The following is a 16,197-nucleotide window of genomic DNA, read 5'->3' as shown; positions in this document are numbered from 1 at the left end:
TTATGCAGTTCACATAAAATTTGCTACCATTTATTATATCCACAAGTAATGGATCATAAAAACATTACTGCTCACACATTTCTAGCATCCTGCTTAAATAGCAGTATTTCCCATCTGTTGAATTGCCGATTTTGGTTGAAATAAAACAGTAAATCTATAGCTCTAAAATACAACGATGATTGGGGTTTTCTTTCTTATTAATTGGCTCAGTTCAAAAGGTCAGCCATCAACACTATTTATTTATTATACATCTGAATGACTTTACCAATATACTATTTAAGACATTCTTCCTTTTTAGTCTCAACGTTGATTTCAATAACCTGTGATGACACTATGGCTTTAAGAGGTATATTCTATTTTGTTTTGAAGAGAGGTTTTAAGACAGAAGTGCTGAATTGTCTATTTGGATCCAATACAGATTGAGGCACCTTGGGCTTTTTTCCCCAATGTTGGAACAATAGAAACAGCCTGAATGGGTGGGGTCAAGTTCCCACAGAACCAGGATTTTTGGTTTTAGTTTTTAATAGCAGCAGTTGCTGGGACTTGAAGCTGGGTGGAAGCTGCAGTATATCTCTCCCAGCTATTCTCTCTCTCTGAGTTTTCTCTTCATGTTTTTCTTCTTATTTATCTTCATAAATCAATGACCTTGACACCATTGGCAAGGAATGTCAACAGGAAACTAATGTGTAGTTAGTAACACGATGCACTTTCAAGGCTCTTACCTGTGGTTTATGGTAATCTATACACCTTAACTAGATTTTCTTGTACATTGCTTTGTATTTTATGATATATGCATGACACTGCAGTCATTTGCATTCTGCAAATTTTTATAACTTTGCTCTTTTTAATACAGTGTCAGACAACTATTGAATTGTCATAGGAGTGATGTTGTACATCTACAATTTGTCAAGAATAAGCTCACCTGTGTGAAAGCAAACTCTAATAGATTGTAACTTTCACGATTTTCACAGAAACAATGGTAAGGCATGTTTTATATACACCTCCAACTAGTAATAAAGAACTGTATGTTTTAAAAAAACATATAACTGTGTAACTCAGAACAACCACTAAATTTGTACTCCATTAGATTTTAAATCAGGCAGAAGGCTGAGCTTTTCTCTTATAAATATATACCAAAAAACTTCTTACGTTTGTAACTTCCTCTACTTTGTCTCCTTCCCTGTTGATTTCAAACAGTTTCTTATGGCTCTATATGTCAGATCCTTTGTCACTGGTTCACTAAAAGCACTTCAACACTTTTTAAACATGTGACAGATAAAACTATGTAATCTCCACATGTGGTCAAACATGTCCACGTTATAATTCCGTGAATTATATTAAACTATAAACATTTTCTTGAGAGACAACCAAAACATCCCTCCGAGCAGAGCGACACCGCAAAATAGCAAATGGATTGTGAAATTTTTCTTTTAAAGAAATTGTCTCTTCCCTTTCATGTCTTATTTTATTCTCAAAAAATTATTCTTCTTAAATCAGGTGAGTTACGAATTCAGTCAACTGAAGAGGAAAAATTTCACTTTATGCATTTGTTTATAGATGCTACAGAAAAAATAAACTTTAGTAACATTGAAGAGCCAGGACTACACATTATTGTTTTAGCTGATATTTTTATTTTCATTCAAACAGAATGAACAGAGCTTATCAGAGTTCCAACGGACAGACGATCAAGTTTGTCAACATTAGCTATTAAGATAAAGTCACTATAGTCCCAGAGGACCGTAGGGCTGCTCTCTTATTAGATGAGCTGGCAGGGAGTTCAACTTGAGGGTCACCATGCCTCAGGCAAGGGCTATTTTCATAAATGCAATAGAAACAAAGAATCATTACCCTACACAAAGAAGACAGTCATCAGTCATGTCCATGCTAGCTCCAACTCAGCTCCTCCCACCTCTCTGCCTTATATCTGTACCTTGCAAAGTTTGCTCTTTAGATAATTATCTGATTTCACATTAAAAGCCACAAATAAATCTGTCTCCACTATTTGCTCAGGCAATGCATTAACCACTCAGTGCTAAAAATACATTTTTCATCCTGTCGCTTTTCATTGTTTGATTCAACCCTTCTCCAAACGGGAACTGAGATAACAAGGTGTAGAGCTGGATGAACACAGCAGGCCAAGCAGCATCAGAGGAGCAGGAAAGCAGACGTTTCGGGCCTAGACCCTTCTTCTCCAGCATCTGCAGTTCCTACTATCTCTCTCCAAATGGGAACTGTTTTCCCTAACCTCCACAATTTTGCATATCTCCTCTCTCTACAGAGAACAGTCTCAGCAGCTTCAATCTATCAACATAATTAGAATCTCTCAAACCTGGTTGCATTCTCAAAAATATTTTCTGCGCCATCTCTGAAGCCTTCACATTATCTTTAAAAAGGGTGGTGCTCAGAACTGAACTCAATACTTCAGCTGAAGCTAACCAGCGTTTTATAATTGGTCTCTAAAAGTCCTTGCTGTTGTACTCTATGCCTCGATTATAAAAGCCCCAATATCCCATTGACCTTAGTAAGTGTTTTCTCAACCTGCCCTTTCACCTTTAGCATTTCGTGCATATCTACCACATGTTGTCAATTTGGCAACAGTGCAGTTGGTGACACAGAGACCAAGGCACATTTCTTCGAGGACTGAGTTTATTAATTACCAAGACTTACTTCCACACACTGTTCCCATTCCCCCTTCATAAATTACAATCACCCACTTAATGACTTGCTAGGTTAATAGAAACCCCTCTTCTTAAATAAAAACCTTTTAAGGTGTAAAACAATCCTCGAACAAAGCTAATGAAAAATATGCAAATTTATTTTCTGAACATATTCTACACTTTAACTTATAATACTTCTGTAAAATTTCTATAAAATACAATCAACCTCCCATAGTACCCTTTATTTATTTGAAATAAACAAAAGTTTAATGACGAAGCCAGCCAAATAAAATTATTTTTTGTCTAACTTCTAGCATATGTCCCTCTTCAAGGATCTCAAATAATTTCTTGGCGCAAGCACCCTTTCTTGTGCAAGTCTAACAACAGGTTACTTTATTTTGTAAATCCTTTTTCTGTTTATAGTAGCCAATGATGTGGAGATGCCAGTGTTGGACTGGAGTGGAAAAGTCAGAAGTCAAATGACACCAGGTTATAAAGAAACAGGTTTATTTAAAATCACAAGCTTTCGGACGAAGGAGCAGCGCTTTGAAAGCTTGTGATTTTAAATAAATCTGTTGGACTATAACCTGGTGTTGTGTGCTTTCTGACTTTTTCTGTCTGACATTTCCTTTATGTAAGGAGGTGAATATTCAACCTTTTCTCAGTGTTATCTTTTGTCAAATATATACTGTCCCAACAGAACATTCAATGGGCACACTTATCCCAAATTGCTCCTTCTATAGGATTTCCTTTAGACTATTAGATCAATACACCGTACATATATATAAATTCGGCCTGTACCAATGTTTCAGCAGTTAAGGTAATTTAACTACACATATTGTTAAAATATATTGGCTTTCTAGGCCAATTGGTATTAATTATTCTTTCCCAAAAAATATAAACAATGCTCCTGCTCTCAAATAGACATCGAGAAGATTGACATCTGAAGTATCACTAAAAAGAGCTAGCTCCTTACGTAGTGGGTCACCAAAGGCTTCTCATTTTCTTCTCAAGATTTCCTGAACAGTAGAGTGCTCAATCATAGTTTCAAAACATCGTAACTTGTATCAGGTCTAATCTCAGTACACAACACCCAGTTTAACTGGATTATCATCCATTTTATCTGGGTTTCTTTTCTCAGGTGCAAAATCATCTTCCTCTGAGGAGATGGCCCAGGTTATTAAGTTCCCATCAATACTTCCCAAATGTTAAGGATTAATGCATTCAAGTATGACAGTTGTTCCAAAGTCACTCCTTAATTATTCTAACATCTGAGCCTATATATTTAAAGGCCCCCAAAGCCTAACAACTAATTTGAAGTTACTTTATCAATCACACACTTAAATTCTACAGAACCTCCCCACATCAAAGATGCCTACCAGTTTCTCTCCACAATACAAGTAGAATGTTGCATTTCACTAAAAGCTTCTTGTAAACCATGTACTTTCAGTAAGACCATTTTAACTGAAAATTACCATTCTCTTGCTGCTTCGTTCAACCCATAAATAATTGTTCAATTTCAATTGTTTTCCTTCTCACTTTTTCTGCAGTACAGGAATCTATTCTAACATCTCAATCTCCAAGTTTCTATTTGAAACTTCATGTCACTATACATGGTCCAGTTTTATATGCCCCATGAGGAAGCATCTTTAATGTGTATATCCATCTACATGATAGGCTGGCTGTTCCCCCTGTTACCTTAACGTACACACTAAATTCTTTCCAACTCTCTCTGTTTGCTATCCTTTATTAACTTAGCCTCTAATGTGTTTGCAGTCATAAACGTCTCAAATCATAAGGGTTTCAGCATCTTGTGGCATTCCCATTCTGTCCCATGCTTCTTGTTCTTATCAAACTGCAACTTCTGTTCATTGTCCTATCTCATGTTGGACTACCACTATCACAAGATCTTCCACTTTCATGATCAGAATTTCTTTCGTAAGTTTGTATTAGTTTTTCCTAGGGCCATGATCATTTCCAGGTCCACTTTCAGAATACATACTCCATTTTCTAACCTTCCATGTATTGACCTCATTTTGCCAATCCACAGATCTGACCTTATGTCCCTCATCTTGCATATTTAGCCAACATTTATATTACTGTTGACATTTGCTGCTTTCACTATAATGGTAGCTTTCTTCCATTCATTAGGCCTTTGTTGATATATTTATATATGACATATGTGTTATTTTGTTGCCAATTTTCAGCTGTTTTCCTCTGGGGCAAATCAAATTGTCTTGTGTCTCTCTATGACTTTTTACATATTCAGTCAGTCCTTCATCTGCCAAACTCTGGCACTCACAATTGTCTAAAATGGGTGTGCGCGTGTGTGAAGTAGATGGCACCTCATCCACTTTCTTTGCCTTGTAAAGTGTATAATCAGTGTCAATTAACCTTTAAGAATGCCCCTAATAGTTTGTCTGTAATGCTGTAAAATTACTATTTTACCACTGTTATCCATTATCTTACCAAGACCTATCCATTCTTTGTAACCTTTTGTACCATCTCCCTGGATTAAAATTTATTTCTAATGACCTTAAATGCTGCCATAAGGCTCACCAAATATCGTCTGAAACTTCAGTCTTCAACAAGTCCTTACCTGGAGTACATTCAAATGCTCAAAAAGTGCAGCTATTATTGTCCTTTCCCGATTTAGGGGCTGATCACTCATTACCAAAGGAATTTTTGGATTTCTTTAAAGGAAACAATTGTTTTGTACTCTAGGCTCCAACTATTTGCAGTCAGCTCTTTGACAGGACTGTCTGTGCCAAAGCAGATGTTAATTTACAACTTGGTCAGTCCATTGGGATTTTATAAGGTGTCTCATCTATTACTGCATGATTAGTTTTCACACATTCCATTACTAAGGGGACTTTCCACTTTCATTTACATTACCACAATTTTCGTATCTTGCATACATATCCTCAAATTCATCACTGACAAATTACTATCGCCAGCATCACATCTACCACACTCCCGTTGTTAGTGAGGCAATTGGCTGATTCCTATCCATTTTTCCATGATCTTGTCCACTATTACTCTTTTCTATTCACTGTATGTTATTGTAGACTGATTATATCTAAATGCCTTGTCTAAGAAATGCAGGACAAAAATGTTTTTTTTTCTTATCCCGCTCCTTCGAGTTCATTGCCTTAACTCAAAACCATGATGTTGTCATTCTATATTTTTGACATAAATCACATTGTTTGGCTGTCCTCTTCTATGTTTACCATATTCGTCATTCCCTACACCCTTTAGCAGGATTGGAAAATTAATCTGAAGACAGATGGGTAAACTGCTGATGTAGTGTTCAGATAATTAGACAGTTTTTCTTTACACTACTATCTCTTGATTCTAATAATACTTGCTTAATATTTGAGTACAAAAGTTACGTTTAGTTAGAGGAATACAATAATGTCCATTGACTTTCCAGAAACAAGTGGCTTGTTGTGTTCCATGTCTAGTTTCATTTGAGCCTTTTTCATTAGCAGCCTGCTCAACAGTAACAATACTTGACTTGATATGACTTGACAAGTTCTGTTTATTAACATCTGGGGGCTCATTCTAAAATTGGCAGATCTAATTCAGATTAGTCAAGCAATAATCCAACGTTGTCTACCAAGTGTTATTTGACGACTATGACAATGATCCAGACAACATCATCACTATCCCTGTATGTGTCCTGTTTAACCAGCAGCACAGGGCCTGCACAGGTAGCAGAGTAACGGGGGTTGCAATTGCCCTAGGGCTCCTTAACATTGGCTCCAGGCCCCATCAAGTCTCATAGCATCAGGTCGATCATGGATAATGAAACCCCCTTCTGATTACCATCCCATACCCTCAGGTGATGAATCAGTACTCCTCCATGTTGAATAGCACTTGGAGGAAGCACCAAGGATAGCAATGTTCTCTGGGTGGTGGATACCGAACATCCGACCCAAGAGTGGCTTGCAGCCCCACTACAGACCAACCTGGTCAAGTCCTAAAGGACGTAACTGCTAGTTTGTGTCTGTGGTTGGTGATAAGGGAACATATAAAAGGGAACAACATGCTTGCACGCTGCAGATGCACCTGTCCATCACATTATCAGTACGAACGTCTCTGCAAGGACTGTGCAGTTGTCAAAATCCCATCTTCACATCGAGTATGTTCTCCATCGTGTTGTATGGCACTGTCATTGTGTTAAATGGGTTGAGAGAGGGGTAGTATAGGCTTGCAAAAACAAAACAATATGGCAACATTGCAGGGCAACTATTGAAGCAATAACATCCAGAGGAGGACAGGAAGGGACAGATTGTACAAGCATTAAAAAAAAAAGCAGCAAATTGGGTCAAAAGGGAAACAAAAGGTTAAAAAAAGACTAAATTGAATGGCACTTAAATGTGCATAATATGGAACAAAATAAATGAATTAACAGTACAAATAGGGGTTAATAAGTGTAATCATTGAATCCAGGAACTAAGTTTTCGGTGCTGCATGACAGGAAGGAAAGAGGAGCAGGTAACATTGTTGTTATGGGATGGAATAAGTACATTTGCAAGAAATGATCTTGGATCAGTTAACATAGAATCTATTTGAGTAGAGACAAGCAGCAGCATGGGGTGGAAGACACTGGTTTAATGGGCAGTCTATTGGCCCCCTAACAGCATTCATTCTGAAGGACAGAGAATAAATCAGGAGATAACAAGGCATGTAAAAAGGGCACTTCATTAATCATGGGTGAATTTAATCATCATGGTTGATTGAGAAAATCAAATTGACAGAAGCAACAACAAGGAAGAATTGGTACAGAATAATCAAAATAGATTTCAAAAATCAGTATGTTCAGAATCAATCAAGAATCAGCTCATTTTGGATCTGGTATGGTATAGTGAGGCAGACATAATAATGGATCTCAGAGTAAAAGATGCACGAGGAAACAGTAAGCATAATATAGTAGAATGCAGTATTCCATTTGAGAGGGAGAAACCCAGGTTGGAAACAATTTTGCCAAACTTAAATAAGGGTAAATATATGGGAATGAGGGCAGAGTTGGCTGCAGTGGACTAAGAATGGAGGTTAGTGGAAAAAAAAGTTGATGAACAATGGCAGATATTTAAGAAAACAGTTCATGACTCATAGCTGAGATAAATTCCAATAAAGCAGAAGCAAGGGGATAAACCGACCACTGTTAACCAAGGAAGTTAAGGATGGTATCAAACTGAAATTCTAAACATACAATGTGGCAAAAATTAATGGCAAGTCAAAGGATTGAGGAAATTTTCAAACCCAACAAAAGACGATCAAAAATAATAAAGGGATGGCAATAAACTATGGGGGGAAACAAGCAAGTAAAACAATTAAGACATTAACAGCTTCTTTAAATATATATAAAAGGAAGAGAGAGGCAACATAGAACCCCTTAGAGAGGATTTCTGGGGAAGTGACAATGGGGAGCTAGGAGATAGAGAAGAGTTGAATGAATGCTTTGCTTCAGTCTTCATGGTACAGGATACTAATAACATTGCAAATTATATGAATAATCATAGAGCTAAAGGAGGGAAGGAAGTAAACTCAATCACTAATACTAAGTAAAAAGAATTAGGGAACTAATGGGGCTAAAGACTGCCAAGTCCCCTGGATCTGATGAGTGGCATCCAAAGAGTTTAAAGGAAGTAATTCAGAGATACTGAATGTACTGGTATTAATTGTTCAAGAATCTTAGATTCTGGAAAAGTCCCAGAGGATTGGAAAACTCCAATGTAACACTCATTCTATCGGAAAGGAGCCAAAAAGAAAAGACGAGTTAGTTTAATGTCAGTTATTGGGAAAATGTTAGAGACTTTATTATAAAGGACATAATAGCAGGCCATTTAAAAATACATAAAATCAAGTAGGGTCAGCATGGTTTAATGAATGGGAAATTATGCCTGAAAATTGTATTACAAGTCTGGGAGGAGGTAACAAACAGGATAGATAAATGGGAATGAATAGATGTAGTATGTTTGGATGCTCAAAAGGCATTTGATGAGGTACCGCACAGAAGACTACATAATAAGACAACAGTCCAAGGTTTTGGGGTAGTAAAGAAGCATGGATAGAGGACTGGCTAACTAATAGAAGACAGAGAGTTGGAATTTTTAAGAATGACAGCCTGTAACTAGTGGAGTGCCACAGGATCAGTGCTGGGACCACAGCTGTTTACAATATATATTAATGAATTGGATAACAGAGTGAATGTACTATTTTCTGAAGAAGGGTCCCAACCCAAAACGTCAACGTTCCTGCTCCTCTGATGCTGCCTGGCCTGCTGTGCTCCTCCAGCTCCACATGGTGTTATCTCCGCCTCCAGCATCAGCAGTTCTTTAGTGTCTTTGAATGTACTATCGTCATGTTTTCAGATGATACAAAAATAGATGGAATCACAGAAATGATACAATGCAGAAAGCGGCCATTCAGCCCATTTTGCCTGCACTAGCTTGTTAAATGAGTATCATAATTCATTCCAGCCTCCTGCTTTTCTCACCATATCCTTGTATACTATTTCTATCCAAATAAGCATTGAAAGCCCTCTTGAATGCCTCAACTGAACATGCCTCCACCACACTTGCAGGCAGTGCATTTCATACCCTAATCACTTGCGGAGTGAAAACATTTTTCCTCACCTCAGCCTTGCTTCTATTGCAGATCAATTTAAATCTTTGCCATCTTGTTCTTATTCCTGTTAAAAGCGAGAACAGTTCCTTGCAATCTACTTTATCCAGCCCACTCTTGATTTTGAAAACCTCTATGAGATCTTCTCTCCAAAGTGAACAGTCCCAACTGCCTCAATCTATCCTCATTGCGGAAGTTTTTCATTCCTAGAACCAATCTTATTAATCATTTCTGCACTCTGTCTAATGTGTTCACATTCTTTGCTCTCTGTGTCCAAGGAAAGTTACCCCTTGGGTCCCTTTTAAATCTTTCTCCTCTCATCTCAAAAACATCCCCTCCAGTTTTGAACTACCCTATCCTAGGGAAAAGACCCTTGCTATTCATCTTATCTATGCCCATCATGATTCTGGAAACCTCTGTAAAGGTAACCCCTCAACCTCCTGTGCTCCAGAGAAAAAAGTCCCAGCCTATCCAGTCTCTCCTTATAACTCAGTACCTCCATTCCTGGCAACAACCTTGTAAATCTTTACTGAACCCTCTCCAATTTAATAATACCTCTCCTCTAGTAGGGTGACCAGAACTGTACACAGTACTCTAGAAGAGGCCTCACCTATATCCTGCGCAACCATGACGTCCTAAATCCTATACTCAATGGTCTGAGCAACGAAGGCAAGCATGCTAAACACCTTAACCACCCTGTCTATTTGTGACACAACTTTCCAAGAACTATATACCTGAACTCCGAGGTCTGTGTGGCAACACTACCCTGAGCCCTACCATTAACTGTATAAATCCTGCCCTTGCTCATCTTACCAAAATGCAATATCTCACTTTTATCCAAATTAAACTCCATCTGTCACTCCTCAGCCCATTGGCTCAATTGATCAAGATGCCTTTGTAATCTTAGATAACCTTCTTCACTAACCAGTATACCACCAATTTCACTGTCATCTGCAAACTTACGAACCATGCACACTAAATGCTCATCCAAATCATTTCCATGTCAAATAACACTGATCCCTGCCGAATACCGCTGGTCATAGGCCTCCAGTCTGCAAAACAACCCTCCACTACCATCCTCTGCCTCCTACCATCAAGCCAATTTTGTATCCAATTGGTAAGCTCTCTCTGAATCGCACGTGATCTAACTTTACTCACCAGTTTACCTTGTGGGACCATGCTGGCTATCCCGAATCAGTCTTTGCCTCTCCAAATGCATGTAAATCCTATCTCTTGAATCTCCTCCAACAAATTACCCACAACTGATGTCAGACTCACCGGTCTATAGTTGCCAGGGCTTCTCTGAACAGCCTTTCTTAAATAAGGGTACGACATGAGCAATCGTCCAGTCCTCCAGCACTTCACCCGTAACTGTAGATGATACAAATACCTCTGCTAGGGGCCCTGCAATTTCTTCCCTAGCTCCCTGCAACATCCGAGGATAAACTTGATCAGGTCCCAGAAATTTATCCACCTTTATGTTTTTAAGGCCTCCAGCATCTCCTCTCCTGTAATGTCGATTGTTTTCAAAACATCAAATTCTTATTTCTCTAAGTTCCCTAGCCTCCATGTATTTCTCCACAGTAAATACGGACATGAAAATTTCTCCCAGCTTCTGTGGTTCCACACACAGATGACCTAGTTGATCTTTAAGGGGTCCTATTCTCTCCCTCGCTGATCTTTTTCTCTTAATGTACTTGGAGAATCTCTTTGGATTATCCTTAACCTTATTTGCCAAAGCTATTTCATTTCTCCATTTTGCCCTCCTAGCTCGTACAGTATTTGAATATGGCTGAAAAAGAGAGACATCTTGATGAAACTTTTTGTCCAGCACTCATTAGGACAAATGCAAGAACGCCAAATTTCAAATATTAACAACAACTTATAATACAGGAGAAAAGGGTGCTGACCTGTTGGTAAATCGACCAATTGGCCAAGGTGTTGCAATAAGGAAAGCAGTGAGCTTTATGCTTGCCAAGATCCTGGATAATTCAAAATAGCCACAAGCTTTGAAAATATTCCTTGTTAGCAGGGAACGAGTCCCTGTGTATAAATACAGCAAACTTTGTTTTTAACTGGCACCTTATCAACCAGCATTCTTGATAAACCAGCAAAAACTATATACCTCAAATACCATGATCTACTGCAATGTCTGAATATTTATGATGTAAATAAGGTATGTGCTATACTGATATGTACATCCCTTGCATTACATTTCTATTACTTACTGCGTTTTTACATAGATTTTAGGTGGTGTGTCAATATCTCAAAGTTTCGCTTGGTCAGGGTTTACTGTGGTTATGTGTACCTTTTAATTAACCAGAATATTTGATCAACCAGCACACTCCTGGTCCCATAGGTGCCGGTTAGTAAAAAGTTTGCTTGGGCATATCACTTCTATCAAATACAAATGAGCCATGTTGTGTACGCAACTGATTATCTTAACTTGGCTGTTACTGTAGATATTGCGCACTTGGTATCATTCTGTATGTGCTGCCCAATCACTGAATTGCACCAAACAATGGAGTTTTTCTTGTGGCTTTAGCAAGCACTAGCCGCTTGAGTACTGTCTGGACTCTGCCTATCGTGAACAGCGGAAAGAACATGCTGCTGGAATTAATTAGCCAAAACTGGGACATACAGCCTATGAGATATTCACACAAAACATTGCTCAAAATGGTGGTTGGAGCAAGATCTTTTTTTAAACTGACGGCAGTGTCTGCTCGCAGAATTGATCTAACTAAGCGTACATTCGTCTCACTTGTATCAACTGTACTTTTTTCCCAAGAAAACATTGCTCAAAAGATGAATAAAGTCAAACCTTTGGCCGGCTCTCCTCAGCGCTGATATGCAAGAAATTTTGGAATGGAAACAATTTATACAGCATGAGAAGGACATGTTAATTGGCTGGGCTTCGGAGATATAGCATTGGTATGGAGGTATAGGAGAAATTGCTGTCAATACTGATTACATTTAAAGCAAACGAGTCGCCTGGTCAATACGTTGATGGAGGTGCAGCAAGAATTGCTTGCCTCCACATCCCTTTCTTTAGGCAGTAAGTAACCTGGATTTTCTACCATCTGTCACAAGCTGAGACGTTAAAAATTGGTTCCCAGCTAATTAAAGGTTTCAAATGTGTATTTACGGTTGTAATGTGGGGAATCAAAGCAGTCAAATTATACACATTAGGGTCAGAAAAACTGCAATGAAAAAACAACCGAAAGCCTGCTTTTCATGATTGATGTTGGTGGAGTGATAAATGTCAGTTAAGAGGGAGGGAATTCCCCTGCTGTTCTTTAAATAGTACTGCGGGATTCTGTATATCCACCTGGGTGGGTTCACAAGGCCTTGATTTCGTGCCTCATCTAAATCAAAGCACCTCCTTTAGCACAGACACTGAAGTGTTCGCCTCAATTATGCGCTCAAATTACTGGGTTGAAATTTCTGTTCAGAGGTGAACGTGCTCCCGACTGAAACCTGGCACAACGAAGCTGTGAAATGACTAACTTAAAACGGCTTCATTTTAAGAGTGGACTTTTGCGGCTGCTTATAAAAGCACCATTACCAAGGTTACTTGCGAGCATTCTATTGGCAATGATGCATTTTTAATCTTTAAAATGCTCTCATGTAATGTATTGATGTATTTAAAGTCATTCTTAAAAAAACAGCAAATCTGGTTAGATTCTGAAAGCATTCCAAAATTGAAACTTCGTACGTAGAAGTTTTCCTTTAAAAAAACACCAGCCAAAGCCAATTCATCGTCTTAAATGTTCGACGTTTCTCACTGGAAGAATGTTTCTACACAATACCTGCCTTTTAAAACAAAAAGAACTGACGTTGTATCCATTACTTACTATTTCCAATTCAATTCTTTGTCCATAACTTTGTCGGTCACTAGATGTGTGATCTTAACAACTTCATTTGTATTGCAACGGGGGGGGAAAAAAGAACAATATATCCAAGGCACGTGACATCAAATGAGTTGAACTTACCAGCGTTTCAGAAGATAGGACTTCTGTTTTTTTCCCTAAGCCGCTTGCCACGGTACCACATTAATCAGATGCGAGTAAAGGCGCTTACTCCGTTCAATTGAACGGGCATTATTTGCCGCTATATTGATAACAACGAGCAACTTGCTTTCACTGTACCAGCGTGGACCGGCTGTCTCTCTCGGGAGGTGGGGAGTGTTATAGAAGATTTCTTTTTCAAAAAAAGAGACGTCGCTCCCCCTTTTTCACTTCCGTTTCACAACAGCCTGTACGTTACCCAACAGGAAAGGTGCATTTTCTGCTGGGCTTCAAATGCGGAAATGATTCTTGATAGTAACATCGCCCCGAGTGTCTGAATATTGGTGCTCAGAGTGCGTGGCTAAACCAGCAGCAGCACTGGGGTTGGGGAACGGGCTCAGTTTTCGGAGTGGTTTTACCCCACTAAAGAAGTCTTTCTCTGGCTACGCTTTAATTGATGTAAAATTCAAGTGACGGGTAAACGTTTTTCTTTTAAAAACAACAAATTGTTCCTGCTGTGAGGTGGTGGCGTTGCAATGCTATGAAAGAGCAGCTGAAGGTGCAGGTCTGTACCTGCAGGAGGAAGTGCAGCGCAGGGGTGCACTGGGCAGCTCGCTGCTGTAGCTCACGGGCCGCCTTCCATCTGGAACTTTAAAACATGCACCTTTTCACATAACAGACTGTCCTCCTTTTCGTTTTAATGCTGCCCCCTTCCGGTTTTGTGCCCAAAACGGAACAAAACAGCGTTGTTGTAATTAAATAAAAAGAGCAAGTGCTAGGAAAATTCAGCAGCTCCGGCAGATTTTGTGAATACTGAAACAGAATTAGCGATTGAGTCCTGTATGACTTAAGTCAGTTCCGAAAAAAAGAGTCAAGATTGGACTCGAAATGTTAACGGTTTTAACCGTCCACAAATATTGTCAGAGCTGCTGGAGTTTCTCCAAAAAGAGCACGTCTTATTTCTGATCTTCAGCATCCAGAGTATTTTTTTTAAGTTTTAGAATTAATGTAATCTGGTGCACGCAGAATTTTCGGAAAGTGCCTGAGAACTACACTAATCCTGATTTGTGCACAGGGTTCCAAGGAAACCTAATGATGTAGCAGCCTACGATTAGACTGGTGGCTATGTTTGTGGGAAGCAAAGGAAAATAAACAGCAGAGTTGTCTCATTGTTTGTTTTAGGTTTAACTATTATTAAAAAAGTGTCTATTATTCAATTTATGATATTTCCAACGTTTTAGTGACGCCTAGTTAGTAGGCTGCATTGAGGTCAAAGAAAGCATTGAACAAATAAGTTGATCTATATACCTGATTGAGGGGGTATACATCTCAGTTGCCACCTACAAAATGATCTCAAAGAGAGAGGAAAAAAAAACTTACTTTTTTTTTTAAGATTTGTGCCTCATCAGTGAAAGACAAGTTTCTCAAACCCTGAATGTGGCAAAATCGAAACTATTAGATTCTGCAGGGTGAGGGGAAAAAAAAAAATCAGGTTTTAATTGGAACAGAAAAACGGCTCCAGTGATCACCAAGGGGCCTATTTACACCCAACGTCTCATTATTACCTCATTTCTGTGCCGGTTACTATTTCCTCAGACAAAAATGGAGAGAAACTAGACAATTGTGGACACAAAGGTGTGAGCAAGTGCCTGGTTACTTGAGTTCATTGCTTGAACTTCTAGGCCTCCATCTTGGCCAGTATTCCCCCACATCTCAGGAGACAGTACATGGGCTCACTTCCCATACACAGAATTTGGCAACGATTATACACCAACCTCACCACATCATCATGGCACAAGTCTGACTCATTTAAAATAATCATACACATCAATGCCAAATTTTGGAGAGGACTGACACCTTGTATTGCAATGCTGCCACCAGGGCAGTTTACGCACAGGGGCAGGCACCTATCTTATGCATTACAGCAGGATGCACCTCGGGGCTGTCCCTTGGCTTTCTTAGTGCTCACTCACTTTGCTGCTATTTGGATGTTCACAGCCCTTGTGCCTTGCCTTGGCTTTTTGCACTTTGCCTCAGTCAGAAGTTATGGGCTCAGAGTACAGTACACAAGGCAGTTGCAAATACAGGCAATTTATCATTGTTATCAGCAGTGATCAGTCCAGAAGGTGGAAATGTAGCTTTATGGCATTTTACAACATTAATGCCACACTACAACATATGCCAGCAACTTATGCAGCAAACACACTGCTTGTGCTTCAACCAAGTGGCCATAGGTCAGTGTTTAAGGGGAGTATGTCTCAGTCAAAGGGAGTGTTGTCAGTCAGGGAATCATGTCAAAGACAAGGGCAGCATCTGATCTCAGTTCGGGGGCACAGACATAGTCAGTGAGCTACTTGGGATGGTCAGGATCAAGGTTCCATATTACCAGAATCTGGGGAGTGGGTCATGGTCAATTGGTCAGCACAACCAGTCAAGGGATTGGTAGTATGAGAGTCCGAGAGCTCCACTGAGATCAATGGGGGCTGGTTACTCATGAGTCAGGACTGATGTTCCAAGTTGGTCAAGGGCATGGGCCATGGTCAGCTCTAGGGTCTGTTCACTGAATGTCAAAGCAAGTTATCAGGGGCAACTGTAGTAATGCAGCTGGGTAAGACAGTCAGTCATGGGAATTGACAGCAGCATGACTGCGGTACGGAGGTGACAATAATTGTGACAGGAGGCAACTCAACGAAAGAAGGATGGAAGACAGTAGTACATTAAAGGACTCGAGTTTCTGTGGGAAGGAAGGTCATTGATGGCCACAACCACCCTGGCTTTGAAGGGGTAGGTAAGGGGTAAGGGTAGCACACCATCATGGTTGTCATGGCTAAACTGGGGTCTGGGGTATTATTGGGAGATGAAAGCTTAAATGAAACATTTGGGTGGCAACACGGTAGCAC

At 39.4% G+C, this 16,197-nt stretch overlaps 1 protein-coding gene across 4 annotated transcripts in view; it reads right to left on the bottom strand.

Moving 5' to 3' along the window:
• Nucleotides 1-13,919, bottom strand: part of adcy7 (adenylate cyclase 7) — a 164,929-nt gene extending 151,010 nt beyond the window's left edge. For 3 of the 4 annotated variants that reach the window (XM_048606023.1, XM_048606022.1, XM_048606026.1), the window contains exon 1: nt 13,283-13,919. The gene's annotated coding sequence lies outside the window, so the exon portion shown is untranslated. Of the gene's footprint in view, nt 1-13,144; nt 13,246-13,282 lie in introns of those variants that run through there. The other variant, XM_048606024.1, reaches the window with a different exon arrangement.
• Between the last annotated feature and the right edge of the window lie 2,278 nt (nt 13,920-16,197).

The sequence above is a fragment of the Rhincodon typus genome, chromosome 15 (assembly GCF_021869965.1).
Source record: "Rhincodon typus isolate 14 chromosome 15, sRhiTyp1.1, whole genome shotgun sequence".
NCBI lineage: Eukaryota > Metazoa > Chordata > Chondrichthyes > Orectolobiformes > Rhincodontidae > Rhincodon > Rhincodon typus.
This window is presented reverse-complemented; position numbering and strand designations above follow the sequence as displayed.